Below are 13,573 nucleotides of genomic sequence, written 5' to 3' on the forward strand. Positions count from 1 at the left end.
GACATGTAAAATAAAAAAATCAATTAAAAAAGAGATAAAAAGCAAAGCACAGCAAAAAAATAAATAAATAAATAAACCTTATGCTCAGCTGAGGAAAAAAAATAGTACATACAATATTATACAAACCTGATAGCTGTTTATCTGATGAATGCTTCATATACAAAATACACATATACATAAAAGAGTCAAAAAATTAATATTAAAAAATAAAAATCCAAATCAGGAAATAGGCCATTGAAGTGAACAAAATTCTCAAAATACAAAGGACAAATTATTAATAAAATTATGAAATAATGTTTGACATTACTATCCATTAAGGAAATGTGAATAAAGCAACCTTGAGACTCTCTCTGATGTAAGCCAAGACAGCCATTTATTAGCTGAAGAAAAGAGTGTAAAAATTAAATGTGGTGAACAACTTTAAGGAAACAGTATTTTCTAGACCACTGTGCATCTACACATATGGCCTTGCAGATCATAGCAGTGTGCACAAAATAAACAAAACCCAAGTATGGGATAGAAGAGGGCAGAAAGCCCCACCACTTTTCAAGAATTTATTTGCAATGGAAAGTTTTAAAAATAAAAAAAAAAATCAGTTTTCTGTAATGGTGCAACAACAGGTATGTCAACCATATTTCTGGGCAAGCCCTATGATGAAGAATGGTTGACCTACTCAAATCAGACTCCATATTTTTTTGTGTGTTATTTTGGTTTTGTTATGCTTCTTTTGAGAAAGAAAGAACATGAATTTGGGTGACTCTCTAGGAATCTAATGGGAGTTTGGGGGGTGGTGGAATAATAAGCTCAAAAATACTGTAGAATATTGTCAAGGTATACAAATAATTTTAAAAAGCAGATCTATGAAAATAAATGATATATTACACGAAATACAGTATATTATTGAGAAATACAAATGGGGTGAATTTGTAGAGATTGAGATGCATATAAAAGATGGACTCTAGCCTATATTATAGACTAATTTTGATTTCTTATTTATCAAGATTGCCTCTCAAAAATTTCAGTTAGTTTTCATCTTTCCATATCTGTGTCATATGGGAAAACATTGTTTTAAGTAACTGAAAAATGTTTGCTCTGTTAAAACAGAAAAAAAAACAAATAATTATAAATTCTAATGTGGATTAGAGGAGTAAGGTAAGGAACACTTCTTTTTTATTATTTCATTATTTACATGTCTTTATTATTCTTTTTTATTGAAAAAATTCTGCCACCTCTAGCCTCCCATTCCCCCCCCCCGCCCTCCTTCCACTCCTCTCCCCCTCCCTCCACTCCTCTCCCCCTCCCTCTCCAGTCCGAAGAGCAGTCAGGGTTCCCTGCCCTGTGGAAAGTCCAAGGTCCTCCCCACTCCATCCAGGTCTAGGAAGGTGAGCATCCAAACTGGCTAGGCTCCCACAAAGCCAGAACATGAAGTAGGATCAAAGCTCAATGTCATTGTCCTTGGCTTCTCATCAATCCTCGTTGTCCACTATGTTCAGAGATTCCGGTTTTATCCCATGCTTTTTCAGTCACAGTCCAGCTGGCCTTGGTGAGCTCCCAATAGATCAGCCCCACTGTCACAGTAGGTGGGTGCACCCCTTGTGGTCCTGACTTCCTTGCTCATGTTTTCCCTCCTTCTGCTCCTCATTTGGACCTTGGGAGCTCATTCCGGTGCTTCAATGTGGGTCTCTGTCTCTATCTCCATCCTTCGCCAGATGAAGGTTCTATGGTGATATGCAAGATATTCATCAGTATGGCTATAGGATAGGGCCATTTCAGGTTCTCTATCCTCAGATGCTCAAGGAACTAACTGGGGACATCGCCCTGGGCACCTGGGAGCCCCTCTAGGTTCAAGTCTCTTGCCAACCCTAAAATGGATCTCTTAATTAAGATATATACTTACCTGCTCCCATATCCACCCTTCCTTTATCCCAACCATCCCATTTCCCCAAGTTCTCCCCATCCTCCCCTTCTCACTTTTCTCTCCCCATCTTCCCTTACCCCCATCGCACAGGGAACTCAGACATTCCTCATCCCCCTATACTTCCTGGTCTTCCTGCAGGGGCTATACTCCCCTGATACTGCCTCTCCCTTCCTATCCCACCCAGCTTGCATCCAGAACCCAGAACTATCCCCCCCCCCGTTCTACCTCCCTCCCCTATTCAGGCACATAACATCACCCAGCTCAGCCTGTTTGGGTGCTGGGACTGAGTTGTGAGGGCAACTTGGTGGGCGGTAGTTCCTTTGTCTCAATAACCTGCCTGTAGCAAGCAAGGTAGGCCCTTTGTTCATGAGCTACCTGACCAGCATGGAGATCTGATCTCTGCACCAGAAGAGCCATCACTGGGAAGGTACATCAGTGGGCACGGAGACCTGATCCTGTAAAAGAAGATTCATAGGGGAGCATTCGGAGGAAGAGATAGGCAGGCGCCAATGCAAGAATTCACCCAACAATCTGAAAAACAGGTAGTTATCCTCCTGGATATGGGAGGTAGACAAGATTGCTGGGCAAAAAATTAGGAACACTTCTATATTGCTAAGAGAAGTGTAAATATGTCTAGCTTGAATTATTTATCCTCAAAAAATTAGAAAATATATCATTCAAATTCTGTGTCTACTTATCTTGAAAAGAATCCAACCTAAACTCCGGGGTATGCACTCCATGGACTCTAAGGTCCATGTACAACAGATGCACTCAAACCTTCATCTTTATAGCTGCAGCAATTGTCCGAGAAAGCTACAGAATCATCATTGGAATCCATCGAACAGTGAGTGGAAGGGTTGTGGTCTACAGAGATGATGGAGGGTTGTTTAGCCATAAAGAAGAGTGAACTTGCTATTTGGAGGAAAATGTAATTTTAGAAATGCACTTGCATTTTGTTTTTCTGTTGAAATTTTTCCAAGTGGGGGTATTTTAATTAGAAAAAAATAAATTTGCCATTTTTCAGACTTTTCCTTTACTGTAATACTTTTGAAAAAAGAATTGTATTATTTTTATATTTTGTTAATATTTAAATAGCCATTTTAATACAAAGTAATGTTTAGTTAGATCAAATATTAATACTGGAGTGGTTGTGGGGTAAAGGGAATACTCTGGAATTTTTGGTGGGAAGGCAAGCTGGTACAGCCCCTATGGATGTCAGTGTGGCAATTTCTCAGAAAATTAGGAAACAACCTTCCTCAAGACCCAGTAATAACACTTTTGGATATATATTCAAAGGTGGCTCAATTATGCCACAAGGACAGGTGCTCAATTATGTTCATAGCAGCATTATTTGTCATAGGCAGAACCAGGAAAAATCTAAATGTCCCTCGCCTGAAGAATGGATAAGGAAAATGTGGTACATTTACGCAATGGATTACTGCATAGCAGAAAAAATAACGACATCTTGAATTTTGCAGGCAAATGAATGAAGCTAGAAAACATCATTTAGAGTGAGGTAACGCAGACGCAGAAAGACAATTATAATTTGTACTCACTCATAAGTGTTTTTAAACTTAAAGCAAAGAAAACCAGCCCACAAATCATAATCCCAGAGAACCTAGACACAATGAGGACCCAAGAGAGACATACGTAGATCTAGACTACATGGGAAGTAAAAAAAAGACAAGATCTCTTAATTAAATTGGGAGCATGGGAGTGTTTGGAGAGGGGTGAAGAGGAGGGGAGAGGCAGGGAGGGAAGCAGACAATAATGTAGAGCTTAATAAAAATCAATGAAAGAGAATAAAATAAATAAATAAGCTCATTCATCTCACTAAAAAATAAACAAAAAAAAAACAACAACGACAACAACAACAACAAAAAAAGACAAATATTATTGCTACACCCTTTCATGGCTTTGACCCAAGAAACCAGACTTGCTTTGACATGAGACTAAAGAAAGGACAAAACAGAGACATAAGATTCAGCCACCTTGGGATCATTTAGATGGAGACCTGCAGCTGTTGTGTGCAGCGGCATGCTGTGGTCCCACCCATCTCCCACATGGCTAGCTTTATACCCGAAATAACAACACACAAACTGTATTCTTTTAAACACTGCTTGGCCCATTAGCTCTAGCCTCTTACTGGCTAGCTCTCACATCTTAATTAACCCATTTCTAATGAGTGTAGCACCACGAGGTGGTGTCTTCCTGGGAATAGTCAACCTGTATCCATCTCAGTGAAGAGAGGTATGGCGACTGTCTCACTTTCCTTCTTCCCAGCATTCTGTTTGTTCTTCTCCGCCTATCTAAATTCTGCCCTATCAGGCCAAGCAGTTTTTTTTTTTTTATTAATTAACCAATGAAAGCAACACATTGACAGATGACCCACCTACATCATGCAGCACTTTGGATGCTTAGTAGACTTATTATATATAGTTGGCATAATGTCAATGGTCTGTCAATAAACTAGGATATTTTTCATTCTTGATCAAATGAATAAACATTTTACAACATTAGCAAGCAGAATCTCATCATTGTTCTCATCATATTTGATTGTCACTGTTGTAGTTAATTCTATGTTTTTCTCCATTTTCCATCAGATCATTTGTATTCTGGGGAAAAAAAAGTCAGTTTCGTCTTTGCTCCTGATATGTTAGTAGAAATGATTTCATATTTGTTCCCCTGTAATGGTCTTTCTGTTGTTTTCAAAGTTTACTTCTTAATTTATTGTGCTGTGTCTTGAAGATGGAAAGTAAAAATTGAGCATTTGAGATAATTCACCACATCTTGGTATTTTATGTCTCACTATGAGGCTCAGCCCAATCTTATACTCAAGGTAGCCCCGGGAGGCTTAGAATGCAAGGCTTTCCTACCTCTATGTGCCTGAGGAAGACTTACAGGTGTGGCTAATTATGCCCAGCTTGAAAGTTCCTCTGCCTCTATTCAGAGTCTCAACCGGCTTTTGTTGGATGGAGTTGCCTGATTGGCAGCTATTCTCCTCTGTCCTTTGCCAAATAATTTCCTACATTCTTTTTCCTTTTTTTATTTTTCTTTCTGTGATATTCAACTTTCAGATATTTTGTTGCCTTTTAGAAAAGGATAGTTGACTATTTGTAATAACTTCCTCGTCCACAGATATCCTATTATTTGCTGTGAAGTAGATAATAGATTTTTTTGCCCTCCTGGGTGGTTCTTCGTGGTTTATAAATGAATAGCTTGATATTTTAAAACTTGTCAATTTTTCTTTGATGAAAAACATTACTTCTGCTTTATTGCCTTTTTCTTCATTGTGATACAATTTTTATTTACAATATTTCTTATCTATTATGTTGCTTTCTACAATTTGACTGCTGTGTTTTAGTTTTATTATTTTTTTCTCCTTAACAATATAATCAAATTATTTCCCTTTTGCATCCTCAAAGTTCTTCTGTATTCCCTATCTTTTTTTTTTTAAATCCATGGCATTTTTTTCTCATTGTTATCATACACACAAACACACATGCACACACACACATACAATACAATATGCTCATATTGTATAATATTTCTTGTATATATTTTTCAGGGTTTACCATCAGTTATTGGATAAACAAATGGTATGCTTTTTTTTTTCTGGGAAAGAGTATTTCTCTTCATCTCAGCATTTCTTAGTTGTCTATAGTATTTTTTGTGTGTGTAAAGTTGAGGCTTTGGGGCTTTTCCCCATGCACTTAAACCTGCCTACTGTTGTGACTGATCAGCATATGTTTAGGCAGTCGTGTGGGTTAGACTTTAAGGGTATAATCTTTGACATTATCAGGGGACACAGTCTCAGAAAAAGCTCCATGATGCTCTGGATGTTATAATTTATCTGCCTTCTTTTCCACAGTGATCCTTGGTCTAAGGTACAAGAATTGCACCAAAGATATATCTACTGGGATTGCACTTGACAACTCTGCATTTTGATTGGTTGTGGTTTCCTGAAATGATCTCCTCACATTGTAAAAACAAAAGTTTTCTTACCTTCGGCTATAAAGGCAAATATTTAGAGCAGTTAAGGATTTTGCTGGGTTTAGTAATTGGCCATAAAAGGTTCTCCTCCAATATTCAAAACATCATTGGCAATGGTTAGTTGGTTAGCTGTCTAGTACCAGACATATCTTCCCTCCTGTTGAGCAGGTCTTGAGGACAGTTAGAAGCTACTGCTTACCGTCAATGTATGCATGCTTCACCCATAGAGTTTTGTACCATGCTAGTATTTTTTGAAGTTCTCAGGTGTCATATCTTGGCAGAACTGTTGCTTGCTTCCTTCCTTTGGAAGCTCAGAAGGCACCTTCAGGTATGATGAAAGGTATCCCTCAGAAAACAAACTTTTAGGTTACTTCTAGATAAGGAGCCTCTGGCCATATTTTTCCTTGCCTTTCATAATCACTATTTTCTATTTATTTGTGTCACATGTTAGAAAAATTCTACATAATAATTTTATCACTCTAATTTTTAGTTCTCAATTTTCTTTTTAGTTTACATTATTTTGAAAATTTTCTTAATCCAATCTTAATTTCTATAATCTAGCATAATGTGATAACTATGTCTGTGTCTGGTATTTATTATCTTTTGGTAATGAAGCTACTAATATAATTACCTTATACCTTCTGTTCTTTCTTTGATGAAGTCATATTATTTAAATCTCCATTTTGAAGATTTTACATTTGAAATTCAAGTGGTATTTAAATTCTCTGAGTTGTTATCTTCCATGAAGCCTGCTGAGACTTGCAGCTAGGAAACAAATATTCCCTTAATTTGAAAAAAAAAGGGGGGTGGTTGTGGTAAACTGAAGCTAGATCCACAAATTTCTGTAGAATGTTCTCTTACTCCTTAACCTTACTTTTAGAATTAAGCACTTTAGCTCACCAACCAAAGCCTACAAAATTAACAACGATTTGCCCAATTATCTCCTTGTACCTAATTTCATACATTCTGTTCAAAATCTTTTCAGATCATTAACCTGACAGCATCTGTGTTATATAATCAAATGGCTATTGAAGGGAGTGCTACCAGATTCTAACTCACATGTGTTTGACTATTTACTGTCTTATATACATATCTCAGATTTCCTTTAACTAGAAGATCCCAATTGTGTCCTCATGTACATACATATACAGATACATATACTCAAATGTATTAGCTATATAAACACTCCATTTTAAATTAGGGACATTTATTGTGAAACATTTGGATTCTCCTTTGGCTTTGTAAAATCTAGAAATGCATTATTATAAATGAATACTCATTGAACATTGCTTAGTTCTGTTAATACTTGTATCAAGTATGATTACTTGAACTCTACAGAATAAAGCCAAATTCCATTTGTATTCTCCCCTCTTCCTATGTTGTTACTCATATAGGTTACAAGATGTTTGATGACTAGTTTTATGATATAACTGAAAGAATTTCAAATGAGTGTTTATGCAGAGTGACAGGAACTTGAAGACTCATGGACCAGCATTGCGGACTTCTCAGAGTAGTTCTGAAGCTGGGTTAGGTCAGTACTTCCCCTATAGTCTGATTCTATATACTCTTCATCTCTCAGAATGCATCATGATTAATATTTTGCTGATTTTTGTTGTTCTTGTTGCGAGATTGGAATTTTGATAAATATTTTCCTAATACATCTAAATTACTGAATCTTATATAAAGTTTTCAAGAGAAAATTCTTGCTACTTAAATCTAAGCAGGTTTTTGGGGGAGGGGAAGGCTGGTTTTGCTACTTATTGCTATTTATACTGAATCTATAGGTACTTAAAGATTTTTAAGAAAATCAATGCATGTATATATACACCAGGAAGCTTCTACTCTAGTAGGTTTTCATATGACCCTGAAAATGTCCTTAGTGTTAATTGTCTATTTTTGTATTCTTTGTCTTACTCCACCTCTTATTTTCCCATCTGTGTTTAAGCCACCCTCCTCATGCTCCCCATTGCTCTATAACTGATGGAGGAAGGTCATTGGTTAAATAAAGAAACTGCCTTGGCCCTGATAGGACAGAAAATTAGGTAGGCAGAGTAAATAGAACAGAATGCTGGGAAAAAGAGGAAGTGAGCTCAGATGCCATAGCTCTGCTCTCTGAGGCAGATGCGATGAAGCAAGCTGCCAGGTCAGACATGTTGAATCTTTCCCGGTAAGACTGGTGCTACACAGATTACTAAAAATGGGTTAGGCAAGATATCAGAGCCAAAAAGAAGCTAGAGCTAATGGGCCAAGCACTGTTTAAAAGAATACAATTTGTGTGTTGTTATTTTGGGGCATAAGCTAGTCAGGTGGCCAGGAGCTGGGTGGCAAGAACACAGCCCACAGCTCCTTCAACATATAACTATATATATTATTTACTCTTCCAGGCCCAAGTCCCACCTAGCATACATAATTATTTGGATTGTGGCATGCCTATAAACCGCTAAAGAATTGACATAAACAAATAAGAGGACACATAGCATATTTTTCTTATTGAGTAAATTTGGACTGCTTCACATACAACATTCTTTCTAATTCCATCCACTGATCTGAAAATTCATGATGTGCTCTTTTTTTAACTGCAGAATAAAATTTCATTGTTTTCAGTGGACCATATTTTCACCATTCATTTTTTTTCTTGAAGGGCATTTAGATTGTTTCCAATCTGGTTATTATCAATAGATCAGCAATGAACATTATTGAGAATTATCTCTCTAACAGGATGTCAGATCCTTGGGGGTATATGATTAAGTGTGGGATAACTGGATCTTGAGGAAGGTCTCTTCCCAGTTTCCTGAGACTGAACAACTGCTCTTGTAGCTGTACAAGTTTGCACTCTGACCAGCAATGGACAAGTGTTCTCCTTTCCCCATATTCTGACTAGCAAGGACTATCATCTAGTTTATTGAGCTTGACCATTGTGACTGGTGAAAGTTGAAATCTTAGAGAAGTTTTGTTTTCCATTCCATGATCTTAAGAATGCTGAACATCCCTTAAGTGTTTCTTTGGTATTTGAGTTTCCTCTTTTGAGAATTCTGATTATTCCTCTACTCCATTTTTTGATTGAGTTATTTGTTTTCTTGATAAGCATTACTTTTGGTTCTTTACATATTTAGATATTAGCCCTTTATCAGATGCATAGTTGGTATTTCTTTTTTCATTTTGTATGCTGCTACTTTAAAGAATGGTATCCTCAACCATAAAGAACATTTCAGTTTTCTGAGCTCATATTTAATAATTGTTATTCTTAATGTCTGCTCTATCATAGTCCTGTTCCGAAAATCATTTTCTATGTCAATAAATTAAATGAGTTCACTTTCTCCTCTGTCATGTTCAAGGTGTCTGCTTTTATATTTAAACTATTGATCCATATGGATTTGAGTTTGTGCAGGGTAATAAATATTAATCTATTTGCATTTTTCCATGTAGCACCATCAAGTCTGACCAGCCCCCTTTATTAAAGATACTTTATTTTTTTAGTGTGCATTTCTGCTTCTGTGTCAAAAATCAAATGTCCTTGGGGGTTTGGACTTATGTTTATGTCTTCGATTTGATTCCATTGATCATTATACATGTTTTGTGCCAAATCCGCTTTGTTTTTATTACCATAACTTTGTAGTAAAATTTAACATTAGGTTTGGCAATGCTTCTGGAAGTTCTTTTGTTATTCAAGGTTGTTGTTCCTAATTTTAGTAGACATGCTTTAAGTTTCTCTCTGCTTCGACTGATATTGACTGTGGACTTGCTGTAAATCTCTTTTATTATGCTGAAATATGGCCAGTTTATCACCATTATCTCCAGTACTTTTAACACTAGTGGATGCTGGAATTTTTTCAAAGGACATTTATACATTAGTGATATAGTCATGTCATTTTTATCTCAGCCTGTTTATGTGGTAGAGTATTTTTTTATTAATTTCCATATGTAAAGCATCCCTTCATTAATAGATGAAGCCTACTTGTTCATGGTAACTAATTTTTAATGTGTCTTTGAATTTGTCCTGCAAGTAAGTATTTTATGAAGAATTTATCTCTCTTCATAAGGAAAATTGGTCTGTAATTTTTTTGTTAGGTTTTTGTGTGACTTGGGTATCAGGATAGATATGTATTCATAAAAAGGCAAGATCACTTTGTTTTCTATTATGCAAAAAATATTGAAGTATAATAGTTATCTTTATTTGAAAGTCTGGTAGAGTTCTTCACTGATTCCATCTTGCTTTGGGTTTTTCTGATAGGGAAACTTTTACTTATTGCTTCTATTTCCTTAGGAGTTATGGTTCTGCTTACATTGATTATGTGATATTCACTTAATTTTGATAGTATTGTATATCAAAAAAAAATTATCCATTCCTTTTATGTTTTTTTTTTTTTCAGTTTGGTGATTATCTATTTTTAAAGTATACCCTTAATATTCTCTGTATTCTCTTAGTGTGTGCTATGACTCCATCATTTTGATTGCAGTTTTATTAATTTAGATGCCCTCTGTCTGTTTTTAGTTAATTTTGGTAAGGGTTTATCCACCTTATTGATTTTCTCAAAGAAACAACTTTTCATTTCAGTGATTCTTTTTATATTTTTGTATCTATTGAATTGAATTCATCCCTGAGTTGTTATTTATTCTTCAGTTCTAAGTTTTTTGGGTGTGCCATTAATTTGTCAACAGATCTCCTTTAGTTGCCAACAGGTATCCTTATTCTTCTTTTCCTGGAAGTAACTTATTGCTATGAACTTTCTCTAAGAATTGCCTTTATTGTGTCCCATAAGTTTGGGATATGCTAATATCATTTTTATTCAATTGCAAAATTCTAAAAGTTACCTTCTTAATTTCTTTCTTGACATACTTTTCATTTAGTAGTCTGTTTTGCTGTTTGTATGATTTTAATACTTTCTGTTGTATTTGCTGTTTTTGATATCTTAGGCAATGTTCTATTGCTGTGAAATGACACCATGATCAGTACAACTCTTATAAAAGAAATCATTTATTTGGTGGTTGATTATAGTTTCAGAGGTTTATTTCATTATCATCATGATAGGAAGTATGGCATCACAGGTAGAAATGATGTGCTGGAAAGGTAGGTGGTAGTTCAGCATCCAGAACTGATGTGGGAGTGTCATATATCAATCTGTTGATTTCATTGGCTGAGCAATAAAGAAACTGCTTGGCCCTGATAGGTTAAAGCATTGGTGGGAGGAGTAAACAGAATAGGATGCTGGGCGGAAGAGGAAGTGAGGACAGACTCTGCTCTGCTCCCGGAGAGACTCAACAGCTCTGCTCTCTGGAGCAGAGACACCAGGATGGACGGAGGCTAGACTCTTCCCGGTAAGCACACCTTGGGGTGCTTACACACATCATTAGAAAATGGGCTAGTCCAGGGGCGAGAATTAGCCGGTAAGGGTTAGAGTTCATGGGCCAAGCAGTTCTTAAATGAATACAGTTTGTGTGTTGTTATTTCGGGCATGAGCTAGCCAAGCAGCCAGGGTGTTGGGGACGCAGCCCCGCCGCCGCTCATATTTCAACACAGATCCATGGGCAAGAGGTAGAGAGAGAGCCCTTGTTCCTAACTTGGCCTTTTGAAACTTCAAAGCCCACTCACAATGACACATTTCCTTTGAAAAGGCCATACTTCCTGATCCTTTCAAATAGTGCCACTCACTTTTGAGCAATCATTCAAATTTATAAACCTGTGGTAGCTATTTTATCCAAACCACAATGGCTGATTTGTGATTTAATCTGTGGTGTCTGGATAGGATGAAAGGTATTATTTCAAATTCTTGTATCTATTGAGATTGCTTTGCTTTCAATTACATAGTCTATGAAAAAAATCATATTCTTTGGGTTTAGGTGAAATGTTCTGTAAATATCTGGAATAATGATGCTATCTATCCCTAGATTTTTTATTTTTCTTTTTATTTATTTTGTTTGTTTGAATGGCCTCTATTTTTGAGAGTCAGATATTAAAGTCACGCACTATCATTTTTTGGAGGTAATATGTGATTTAAACAGTAGTAGTGTTTCTTTTATGAACCTTGATATTTTGTGTTTGATGTACAAATGTATAAAATTGCAATATCCTCTTAGTTGAATTTTTTATGATTATGTAGGATCTTTTCCTAATTTTTCTGAATATTTTAGGTTTAAGGTCTATATGATCAGATGTTAAAATAGCTATACCTTTTTTCTTCTTTAGCCCATTTTTTAAAAACTATTTTATATTTCACTCAGGGATGGTAACTAACTACCTGTGTTAGTAAAATATGTTGTTAAGGTGTTCTTGGATGCAGCAGAGGAATAGATCTTGTTAACAAATCTAATCTGTCATTCTATGTCTTCTTATTGGGAAATTGAGACAATTGACATTGACATTTATCAATGAGCAGTGTTTGTTGATCCCTGTTATTTTGCTGTTGTGGTGTGTATTATTATCCCTCTTTTGATTTGATGATCTGAATTATTTATTTCTTATATTTTGTCATATTTCATTAACCTCAGGTTGAAATTTATTTTCTAGTGACTACTGTAGTTAGATTGGTAGCTAGATACTGCCTTAATTTGTTTTTATCAACAACATTTTCCTTTCTCCATCTATTCTTGGTAGTTTTGCTGGGTATAATAGTCTGTGCTGGTATCCAGGGACTCTTTGTCTTTGTAGAACATCTTTCTAGGAACTTCTGACTCTTCTAATCTCCCTGAGAAGGAAGGTATTATTCTAATGAGTTTCCCTTTTCATGTTACTTGGTCTCGGTTCTTTAGATTTAGTGTTATGATTTTTTATGTTTTATATTTAATGTTGAAATTCTTTTCTTGTCATTTGAATTTGGTATTCCCTATGATTCTTATATTTTTCTGGACTTTCTTTAAGTTGATAAAGATTTTTTTCTGTGATTTTTGTTGAAAATATTTTCTATTCCTTTGACATAGGTTTCTTCTCTTTCTTCTTTTATCATTACTTATATATTTGATCCTTTCATAGTGTCCCAATGTTTTGGATATTTTGTTCTTCAATATTTTTTTAGATTTAGCATTTACTTTGATTGAGGTGTTCATTTATTCTACCTTGTTTTCAATGCCTGGGATTCTTTCTTCAATGGTTTGCTTCAGAGATTTGTGTTTTAATTGCTAATTTTTCATTTTAAGGTTTACCTCAGTATTTTGACAGTTATTTTATTTTTTATTGATTTTTATTGAGCTCTACCTCTTTCTCTGCTCTCCTCCCTGCAGTTATTCTATTTTTAAGTTCTACTCCCATGTGTTGAAATGTTTTCACTATCCCAATCAACTGTTTGTGTTTTACTTATTTTAGTTTATTCATATCTTCTGCAAGTGTGTTGGTTTGTTGAACCTATTTATAGTGCCCATTTTGAAGTCCTTCTTTAGTGCTTCAGCTATAATGTACTTCTCATTTGTTTTTGTGCTGGTGCCTTGGCTTCTGGAGTTATGGTTACTGAGGTGATTCTAAGTGTTTATATTTGCTCTCATCTTTGTTGTGTTGGTTGTGTGTGTCCCTGGGTTGCTATATCCTTCTCTGGACCTTTGGAAAGCTCAGTGGCTATGGGTTCTTTTAGAGAGTGTTTCTTCACATCAGTGACTGGCAGGAATATATAAAGAAGGCTTAGGAGAACAAACTGAGAGGGAATTCAGGGACAAGGTAAAGGATTTTTTTTTTTT

The sequence above is a fragment of the Alexandromys fortis genome, unplaced genomic scaffold, assembly GCF_014885135.2.
Source record: "Alexandromys fortis isolate MF-2015 unplaced genomic scaffold, M_Fortis_MF-2015_v1.1 scaffold_61, whole genome shotgun sequence".
Classification (NCBI taxonomy): Eukaryota; Metazoa; Chordata; class Mammalia; order Rodentia; family Cricetidae; genus Alexandromys; species Alexandromys fortis.